We start from the raw sequence: 10,973 nt of genomic DNA, 5'->3' as shown, positions 1-10,973 counted from the left end.
CCTGGTTCCCAGACACATGCCCCTCCTTTCTTTGGATAAACAATTCTGTATGTTTTGTTGCCAATCTTTCCTGAATCAACTTTGAGCTTTAGTTAAATGTCGACAGGTGTCATTTTCATTGGGATGGACATTCAAGAAACTGATATATATTGCTCTCTAGTTCTTACTGTGATGGAAGGAGCTGGTTCTACAATCTTCAGGTAATTCAACAAACCCTGCATTCCAATTGCTGTGGTAGTGTGATTCATGGGGTCCTAGGATGACATTCTAACAGCATAGCCTTGAACAAAAATTGAAGCTATATCACCTGAGAAACAGGCACTTCCAAGATTCAGTTGCCTTATAAAACTGTGTGCCTGTGGAATATGTTCCCTGAGTTCATTGTGTTTTCAAGTTTTAAGATCACAGGTTTTTATAGTTTTTTTTAATTAGATTTTTTGTTTACATTTCAAATGTTATCCCCCTTTTCAATTTCCCCTCTGCAAACCTCCTATCCCATCCCCCTTTACCCTGCTTCTATGAGGGTGCTCCCTCATCCATCCACCCACTCCTGCCTCAATGCTCTAGAATTCCTATATACTGGGGTATCAAGCCTTCATAGGACCAAGGGCCTCTTCTCCCATTAATGCCAGATAAGGCCCCTTCAGCTTTTCCAGTCCTTCCCCTAATTCCTCCATTGGAGTCCCTGTGCTCAGTCCAGTGGTTGGCTGTGAGCATCCATATCTATATTGATCAGGATCTGGCAGAGCCTCTCAGGAGACAGCTATATCAGGCTCCTGGCAGCAAGTACTTGATGCATCCATAATAGTGTCTGGGTCTGGTGTCTGCATGTGGGATGGATTCCCAGGTAGAATAGTCTCTGGATGGACTTTCTTTCAGTCTCTGTTCCACTCATTGTCCCTGTATTTCCTTTAGATAGGAGCAATTCTGGGTTAAAATTTTAGAGATGGGTGGGTAGCCGCATCTCTCGGGGGGGAGGGGGGAGGGCGTGGGCACAAGCCTAATCTCTGGATATGGTCTTGACAGGTTCTCCCTCCTCTTTGTCAGGTAATTCAGCTAATGTCATCCCCTTGGGTTCCTGGGAGGCTCTTTCCTGGCATCTGGGACTTTCTGGTGGCTACCCCTAGTTACCCATCCCCCACTGCTACACACATCTGTTCAATTTCCTGACCCTCTGTACATCTCTTCCATCTCCCCACATACCTGATTCTACCTCTCTTTATCTCCTCTCCCTCTGCAATTCCTCCACAGTCTCTGCCACCCTCTATTTTCCTTGACTACTTTGTTCCCTCTTTTAAGTAGGACTGAAGCACCTACACTTTGGTCTTCTTTCCTCTTGAACTTCAGGTGGTCCATGATTTGTATAGTGGGTATTCCATGCTCTTTGCTGAATATCCACTTATCAGTGAGTATATACCATGTGTATTCTTTTGTGACTGAGTTACCTCACTCAGGATGATGTTTTATTTGCATGTAAATTTCATGAAGTCATTGTATTTAATAGCTGAGTAGAATCCCTTTGTGTAAATGTATCATACTTTCTGTATCCATTCCTCTCATTGAGGTGCATCTGGATTGTTTCTAGGTTCTGGCTATTATAAATATGGCTGCTATGAACATAGTGGAGCATGTGTCCTTATTACATGTTACAGCATTTTTGGGTATATGCCCAGGAGAGGTATAGCTGTTCCTAAGGTAGTACTATGTCCAATTTTCTGAGGAACTACCAGACTTATTTCCAGAGTGGTTGTACCAGCTTGCAATCCCAACAGCAATGGAGGAGTATTCCTCTTTCTCCACATCCACTCCAGCATCTGCTGTCACCTGAGTTTTTGATCTTAGCCATTCTGACTGGTGTGAGGTGGAATCTCATCTTGCCAAAAGCAATCTACAGATTCAATGTAATCCCCATCAAATTCCAACTCAGTTCTTCATAGAGTTAGAAGGATCAATTCTCAAATTCATTTGGAATAACAAAAAAACCCAGGATAGAGAAAACTATTCTCAACAATAAAAGAACAGCTGGGGCAATCAACATCCTGGACCTCAAGCTGTACTACAGAGCAATAGTAATAAAAACTGCATGGTATTGGTACAGAGATAGACGGTTAGATGGATGGAATATTATTGAAGACCTAGAAATGAATCCACACACATATGATCACTTGATTTTTGACAAAAGAGTTAAAACCATCCAGTGGAAAAAAGACAGCATTTTTAACAAATGGTGCTGATTCACCTGGAGGTCAGCATGTAGAAGAAAGCTTATCGATCTCCTTGTACAAAGCTCAAGTCCAAATGGATCAAGGACCTCCACATAAAACCAGATACACTGAAACTAATAGAAGAGAAAGTGGGGATGAGCCTTGAACACGTGGGCACAGGGGAAAATTACCTGAAAAGAACAACAGTAGCTCTTGCTCTAAGATCAAGAATTTACAAATAGGATCTCATAAAGTCACAAGCTTCTGTAAGGCAAAAGAAACAGTTAATAGACAAAACAGCAACCAACAGATTAGTAAGAGGTCTTTACCAATCCTATATCTAATAGAGGGCTAATACCCAATATGTACAAAGAACTCAAGAAGTTCAACTCTAGAGAACCAAATAACCCTATCAAATATGGGGAACTGAGCTAAACAAAGAGTTCTCTACTGAAGAAACTCACATGGCTGAGAAGAACCTAAAGAAATGTTCAACATCCTTAGTCATCAGGGAGATGCCAGCTTTTTATGTTGAAATACTATCATAATGTGTAGCCCAGGCTGACCTCGAACTTGTGATTTTCCTGCCTCTGCCTCCCTCAGCAAATCCTACCTGCATAAGATTCTCACAAACTGAATCCAGGACCACATCAAAATGATAATCTATCATGAGCAAGTAGGCTTCATCCCAGGAATGTAGGGATGGTCTAATATACAGAAATCTATCAGTGTAATCTACAGTGTAAACAAACTCAAAGAAAACCATGTGATCATTTTATTAGATGATGAGAAAGCATTTGACAAAATCCAACACCCCTTCTTGATAAAAGTCTTGGAAAGGTCAAGAATTCTAGGCCCATACCTAAACATAGTAAAAGCAATATACAGCAAACCAGTAGTCAACGTCCAATTAAATGGAGAGAAAGGTGAAGCAATCCAACTAAAATCAGGGACTAGACAAGGCTGCCCACTCTCTCTCTACCTGTTCAATATAGTACTCAAAGTCCTTGATAGAGAAAGTAAACAACAAAAGGAGATCAAAGGGATATAAATTGGAAAGGAAGAAGTCAAAATATCACTATTTGCAGATGATATGATAGTATACTTAAGTGACCCCAAAAATTCCACCAAAGAACTCCTAAGCCTGATAAACAACTTAAGCAATGTAGCTGGATATAAAATTAACTCAAACAAATCAGTGATCTTCCTCTACTCAAAGGATAAACAGGCTGAGAAAGAAATTAGGGAAACAACACCCTTCACAATAATTACAAATAATATAAAATACCTTGGTGTGACTCTAACTAGGCAAGTGAAAGATCTGTTTGACAAAAACTTCAAGTCTCTGAAGAAAGAACACAAAGAAGATCTCAGAAGATGGAAACCTGCTTCTATGCTCATGGATTGGTAGGATTAATATAGTAAAAATGGCCATCATGCCAAAAGCAATCTACAGATTCAATATAATCCCAATCAAAATTCCAAATCAATTCTTCATAGAGTTAGAAGAGCAACTTCCAAATTCATCTGGAATAACAAAAAACCCAGGAGAGCGAAAATTATTCTCAACAATAAAAGAACTTCTGGGGGATATCACCATCCCTGACCTCAAGCTGTAGTACAGAGCAATCGTGATAAAAACTGCAGGGTACTGGTACAGTGACAGGCAGGAAGATCAATGGAATAGAACTGAAGACCCAGAAATAGACCCACACACCTATGGTCAGTTGATTTTTGGCAAAGGAGCTAAAACCATCCAGTGGAAAAAGACAGCATTTTCAAGAAATGGTGCTGGATCAACTGGATATTAGCATGTTGAAGAATTCAAATCGATTAATTTTTATCTCCTTTTAAAGCTCAAGTCCAAATAGATCAAGGACTTAAAAGCTGATACACTGAAACTAATAGAACTGAAAGTGAGGAAGAGCCTCAAGCACATGGGCCCAGGAGAAAATTTCCTGAACAGAATACTGATAGCTTATGCTCTAAGATCAAGAATTGACAAATGGGACCTCATAAAATTGCAAAGCTTCTGTACTGCAAAGGACACTGTCTATAGGACAAAACAGCAAACAACAGATTGGGAAAAGATCTTTAACAATCCTTCATCTGATAGAGGGCTAATAACCAATGTATACAAAGAACTCAAGACGTTAGACTCCAGAGAACCAAATAACCCTATTAAAAATGGGGTACAGAGCTAAACAAAAACTTTCCAACTGAGGAATACCAAATGGCTGAGAAGCATCTAAAGAAATGTTCAACATCCTTAGTCATCAGGGAAATGTAAATCAAAACAACCTTGAGATTCCACCTCACACCAGTCAGAATGGCTAAAATAAAAAACTCAGGTGACAGCAGATGCTGGTGAGGATGCGGAGAAAGAGAAACACTCTTTCATTGTTGGTGGTGGGATTGCAAGCTGGTACAAACACTCTGGAATTCAGTTTGGCAGTTCCTCATAAAATTGGACATAGTATTTCCTGAGGACCCAGCTATATCACTCCTGGGCATATTCTCAGAAGACACTCCAACATGTACTAAGGTGACATGCTCTACTATGTTTATAGCAGCCTTATTTATAATAGCCAGAAACTGGAAACAACCCAGATGTCCTTCAACAAAGGAATGGATACAGTAAATGTGTTACATTTACACAATGTAGTACTACTCAGCTATTAAAAACAATGAATTTATGAAATTCTTGAGGAAATGGATGGATCTGGAGAAGATCATCCTGAGTGAGGTAACCCAATCACAAAAGAACACACATTGTATGCATTCACTAATAATTGGATATTAGCCCAGGAGTTTGGAATACCCAAAATACAATTCACAAGCCACATGAAGCTCAAGAAGGAAGACCACAGTGTGGTTACTTTGGTTCTTCTTAGGAATGGCATCAAAATACCCAGGGGAGGAGATACAGAGACAGACTGGAGCAGAAACTGAAGGATAGACCATCTAGTGCCTGTCCCACCTGGGGATCCATCCTACATAGTTACCAAACCCAGACACTATTGTAGATGCTAACAAGTGCTTGCTGACAGGATCCTGATATAGCTGTCTCCTGAGAGGGTCTGGCAGTGCCTGTCAAATACAGAAGTGGATGCTCACAGTCATTCATTGGACTGAGCACAGGGTCCCCAAAGGATAAGCTAGAGAAAGGACCCAAGGAGCTCTAGTGGTTTGCAGCCATATAGGAGGAACAACAATATGAACCAACCAGTACCCTTAGAGCTCCTAGGGACTAAACTACCAGCCAAAGTATATACATGGTGGGACAGATGGCTCCAGCTGCATATGTAGCTTAGGATGTCCTTGTGGGACATCAAAGAGAGGAGAATTTCTTTAGTCTTATAAAGGCTTGATGCTCCAGTGTTGGACAATGCGAGGACAAGGAAGTGATAATGAGTGGATTAGAGAGCAGGGTGAGGGTGGAGGGCATAGGGGGTTTTTGGATGGGAAATGAGGAAAAGGGATAAAATTTTAAATGTAAATAAGAAATATATAATAAAATGGAAAAAATACTGTCATAAAATATACTCATCTGTGTTTATATTCACATTTTGAATGTAGCAGTATCCCCATGCCTTTTTTTTTTTTTTGCTGCCAAGTACCCCCTCCTCTTCTTTGTTCTTCTCTTCTTCCTTCTCCTCATCATCCGGCAAGAAAATATTCTCTCTGAGAAGATCAGAGCTTAAGAAATAGGACTTGAAAACAATCCTCTATCATATGCTTTTGTCTTTCCCTTTTGTGAAACCTTATTTAAATGGTTCTTAGTGTATTTGTCTTACAATTAAAGTGCTTGTCAACATTATTCATCTGTCTGCTTTATGTTTTCCAACAGGATTTGAGCTTCATTTTGAAGAACTGAGAGGCTCAACTCTTTGAATTTTGATTAGTGAGTAGATAATGACACAGAAATTGGTGAGAAGATTTCTATTAGTCTTGAGTGAGATCTTAATGGTCGGCAAGTAAAAAATTCTTCAGAACATGAGAAAAAAAATACAGAAACATAATTATTATTTTAAAAATTAACTTGAATTTAGCTCTCAAATCCCACTTGCATAGGTGGTAATAAAGAAATCTCATTTTATTCTTACAATTACTTCCTTACATCAGGGTTTCACAGCATACAGAATTTGGGGGAAGTTAATGAAGAATTTGTAAAACTAATGCAAGATGTCCTCTTAGTTCTTTGTGAGATTTATAGGTATTTTGCTCTGCCTTGTTCCTGAGGTGAGGCTGAGTCTTAGTCATTATTAGGGCACTGATGCCTGGGTGCCATTAAAGGCAGCCCTTAAAATGATCCTGAAGGGGTACTTGTGTCAGTTTGCTTTGATTCTTCAATTTTAGATCTTAATTATCTGCAGCTTATCTGGTGCCAGCATTAGGTACCTAAATATAAACAAAGTGGAAGTGTCAACTATTCACTGGAATATTTGGCTTTGCCAAACTCATTCTTCCTCTCAGGTTGACATTTCATGTTCTTGTGAGCTCCCAGAACTGAGTTGTTTCTTTGTACTCTGTTAAAGAGCTTAGTCAGAGGGTATACTCTCAGGTTAAGTTATAAGTACATATCAAGTCACTATAATTCTCCATAGACAGAGGCTTTTTATCTGTCAAGTACAGGGACTAGTTTAGATGAAATTTAATTTGGTTCCACAGAAAATTGTTAAGACAGGAAATCCCTAACTTAGATGAGTCTGAATGAGCTGTTAAAAATGTCTTCCTTAGAGAGATCCAGGAAACCTAAGTTGGGAATGGTTTTTCCCAAAAAGACAACTAAATTCTTGTTTTATTGTATCATTTAGATTTCACTGTGAGTTTTACACTGCAATACAAGTATTAGTGGTGCATGAGTAGTTGTGGGGCTTCAGCACAGTATGGATTCTTCCTGACATCAGATACTGTGATATCCATAAAAGAGCTCCAACTGGTCCCACCACTGCTCCTGAGAATGGCAAAACACCCACCCTTCCTCAAACAGCAATGAAGATCAGCGGGGAACCAGCACCATCAAGCAGAGCACATGCAGAACTCTGCTTCGCTCCTTTGCGGAAGAGAAAAATGCACCTCCGTGTTTTCTGAATGAGTCTGTCAGCTCATTCCCACACATGGCTCTATTATGAAAAATTAATGGACAATCAAAGGAAACCAGAAGGCTTCCACTTTTTCTCCAAATAGATACAGAGCAAAGTATTCACTCCCATCTGTAGTTTTCTCTTAATATCCAGGTAACCACTGCCATGCTGAAATCCTTTACAGCTCTGGCTCTATCAGCAATAAAAAAATCAGGCCTTGTGCAGGCTTTCCCACTGCTGGAAGAGTCAACTATTGGCCAAGTGGCTTTCAGAATTTTGCTTGCATTCATTACATCACAAATAAAAATTAATCTCCCAAATTTCTGGAATGCTATGCTATAATGTAAGGGAGTCAGGATTTGTCTTTGTAAATGGCATTTTGTAGTATCATACTGGATATATGGTAGACTATAAATGTGATTTGTGGAGACCATTAATGAGGTAATAGAGCTAACTGACTTTGGTTAGCTTTATGTCAGCATAAGGAGCTCTGTACTCGTGAGGACAATTCTTTGGATGTTTTCCGGTTACAGATGCATGACTGTGTGCTTTTTCTAGTAAGGTACAATTAATGTCTCTTAGGATCCCAACAACAATGAATGAGAGTTCTTCTCTCCCTGTGTCCATGCTAGAATAATTTGTCAGTTGTTTTCTTAGTTTTAACCATTCTGATTGGGTTATGAAGTCTCAAGGTAGTTCAATCTTGCACATTCTTAATTGGTAGACACTATACACTCCAGACACAAGGCTTGGAGAAATCTGGCTAAAATTGACCTGGAAGTCCCCAAACTAGTCCTTGAGCTCCTTAATAACTTCTCACATTAACACATACATGTACACACACACATGCAGAAATTTCATAAATTTGGGAGGGAGTAAAGAACAGAGAATGAGTTGCTGAAATTATATATATACACACATACACATGCACACACACAGAGTACTCATGCATGAAGTTCTCAAATAAATAAAAAATGACTATGAGTGTACTGGCAAACATGAAAGTGGTTTAGATAAAATCATACTTATCATGAAATAGAGAGGTAGTCTTTGTTTAGGCTGGACTTTTAGTGCTCACAGAGTTCAGTTTCATTAAGTTGTGGACTCGACTTGTCTGTTCCCCACTAGCTGCTGGCACTATTCACTGAAGGACTCTTTCTATTGTTCTTTTTAGGGGATGCTCTTGACTCCTGGGCTATCTAACTTCAATTAAATGCAAAGAAAGAAGCAACAAATGAGATTTTGTAAATTGAACGTAGATGAACTCATAGATCTGAGTGGTCTGCCTAAGGAAAGATTGGCCTATAGGAGATAGGCTTTGTCTAATTCTGACTGATTTTTGTCTGATTTTTGTCTGATTTAGCCTTTATGTTTTCTGCTGGTGAGCTTAGGACAGTTCCCTCCAGATTTGGTCTTTGGGTAGATCTAGTTTGAACAATTAGTTCTTTTCTCCTTTTAAGGTCATTTCTGGGATTCTTGTTTGATTTCCCAACACCCTGTCTCCTGTCTGCCTTCTACTTGAAATAACACCTGTGTTTTAGCTTGGATAAAGAGACAAGAAGTCTTTCTCACTTTGTTGCCTTTCTAATCCACTCACCTGTCTTCCTCATTTAGTAACTGCTTAAAATCCCTCCCTCCTCGTGTGTGTGTGCGTTTGTGTACAATTAGACTTAATTTGGTGTATGGCTAGCTGTTCTGAAATTTAAGTATAGAAAGCCAACAGCACCATTTATTATTTAGATCTTAGAACTGTATTCTTACCACCACAATCAAATAATACATTGACAGGTGTAGGAGCTGGGAGTAACAGACATATTACAGTGATGGTAGATGTGCTCATATAGATGTAAGTGGTGCATCCTGGGTGGTGGTAGGGGGATGGATTCATTGGCCTACTTTTTAATTAGTTACCACTTCCTAATGTCTCTGTCACTGTCCAGTAATTGCATCAAGTTGGGATTCTATAGATGATGTCAAAGACTTTACCTTCTGAAAACCCAACATTCTGAATAAGACTTGGATGTAGAACCAATGCTTCCATACATGAACTATTGTGGAGGCTACTCCATTTCTAAACCATAATATTACCATTTACTTGATGTTGTATCTTTTTCTTGCAGGTGATGGTATAACTCAGATTTTTCTATATTAGTGGGAAGAAATGTGTTTATATTCTTGACAATTTATGAATTGTATGGAATGGTATGAGAAAACATTGATTTTTGTTATGTTTAGTTAAGGATTATCTGACCTAAACTTTTGTTATGTACCTCAAGGATTTTTCTATCCCTATATATAAAAATTATTTGCCTCTTTGTGTTAACAAAATAAGTAACAGATTAAAATAGCCAATTAAACACTTGTCATACTTTAGAATTCAGATTTATAAATCAGCGTTCTGAAATATGTAATCTCCAAATCTGTTAGAAAAAATTTACATTTTTTGTACAGTTGAATAATTTGAAGTAAGCATAGAAAAGAAAGTTATAACTCTTTTCTTCCTGGGGCTAGTATTTTCTGATTTCTTTGGATCAGATTACTGAAAAGCTAGGAGGATTTGCAAATTTCAGGTTTTCTCTTTTACTCTGTAAATGGTGAAAGGAGATGGAAGAAGACAGTATCTATGACAGATTCTAAAACTGAGAGCCAAGCAGATGGAAGGGATCTCCCGAGGGTTCCTTTTTAAACTTGTCATGTAGGTGCTTTGATCATTCTCATGGGAAAGCCACATCTATTAGAATCTGATCTAGCATGAAGGGGAGATTGGCCATGAATTTATGAAAGAGCCTTTGTAGAAGGTTAAGAGAGAAAAAGTCTGAAGTTCAGGAATAGAGCAATACACTGAGAGTTTCTTGGTAAAGACTATATCTGACAATGTCATTGTCAGAAATCAGGTGGATTGATGGGATATGATGATTGAAGTCATTTTCTTTCCTTCCTTTCTTCCTTTCTTCCTTCTTCTTCCTTCCTTCCTTTGCTCCTTGACTTTTGAGACAAGGTTTTTTTTGGGTAGTCCTGGCTATCTTGTAACTTGCTTGATAGACCAGGCTGGCCTCAGATTCAGAGATTAAGCTGTTGCTGCCTCCCAAGTGCTGGGATTAAAAGTATGTACCAGCATACCTGGCTAAAGACTTAAAGTATGGACAAATTTAAGTTGGGAGAACAAGAGTCAATGGAAACTTAATATCTAACGTAATTCTTTATTGCTTCAGAATCCCTGCACTGATAAGGTAGCATAGCTAAATCTCTCAGTATAGCCACAGATTTCTTTAGCTCATTAATTACCTGAGAACAGCCCATTTTGTTTTCATGATTCTAGGCTCTTTTACAGTTTCTCATTGCTTTTACTATATGGATAGTATTTCTTCATGGATTATTATACGTGGAAGTGAATCCCCAATTCCTGGTTATTCAAGATGGACACTGTTTTTTTCCACTTCTGTATTTCCATTTGAGAGAACTGTCAGGGCAACAGTCATACTCCCATTCTCTGTGTTTTCATCTCTCTCTCTCTCTCTCTCTCTCTCTCTCTCTCTCTCTATCTCTCTCCCCATCCATCCATCTATCATTACCTACCTATTCATTCATCTATCCATCTCTATCATCTATCATTTTCTCCTTTCCTGATGTTTTGATTCCATCCAGGACCTTGTGCATGTCAGGCAGGTACTCTACCTCAATG

General features: G+C 38.8%; 1 long non-coding RNA gene across 1 annotated transcript; it reads left to right on the top strand.

Annotated features, from left to right (window-relative positions):
• The first annotated feature begins 6,052 nt into the window (after nt 1–6,052).
• On the top strand, nt 6,053–7,648 carry LOC116073302. The gene is made up of 2 exons (XR_004111760.1): nt 6,053–6,108; nt 7,022–7,648. It is a non-coding gene; the product is annotated as an uncharacterized LOC116073302 (long non-coding RNA).
• Nucleotides 7,649–10,973: the final 3,325 nt, after the last annotated feature.

This window comes from Mastomys coucha, unplaced genomic scaffold (genome assembly GCF_008632895.1).
Source record: "Mastomys coucha isolate ucsf_1 unplaced genomic scaffold, UCSF_Mcou_1 pScaffold23, whole genome shotgun sequence".
NCBI classification, from domain to species: Eukaryota; Metazoa; Chordata; class Mammalia; order Rodentia; family Muridae; genus Mastomys; species Mastomys coucha.
The sequence above is the reverse complement of the archived record's forward strand: the minus strand, read 5'-3'. Positions and strand labels throughout refer to the sequence as shown.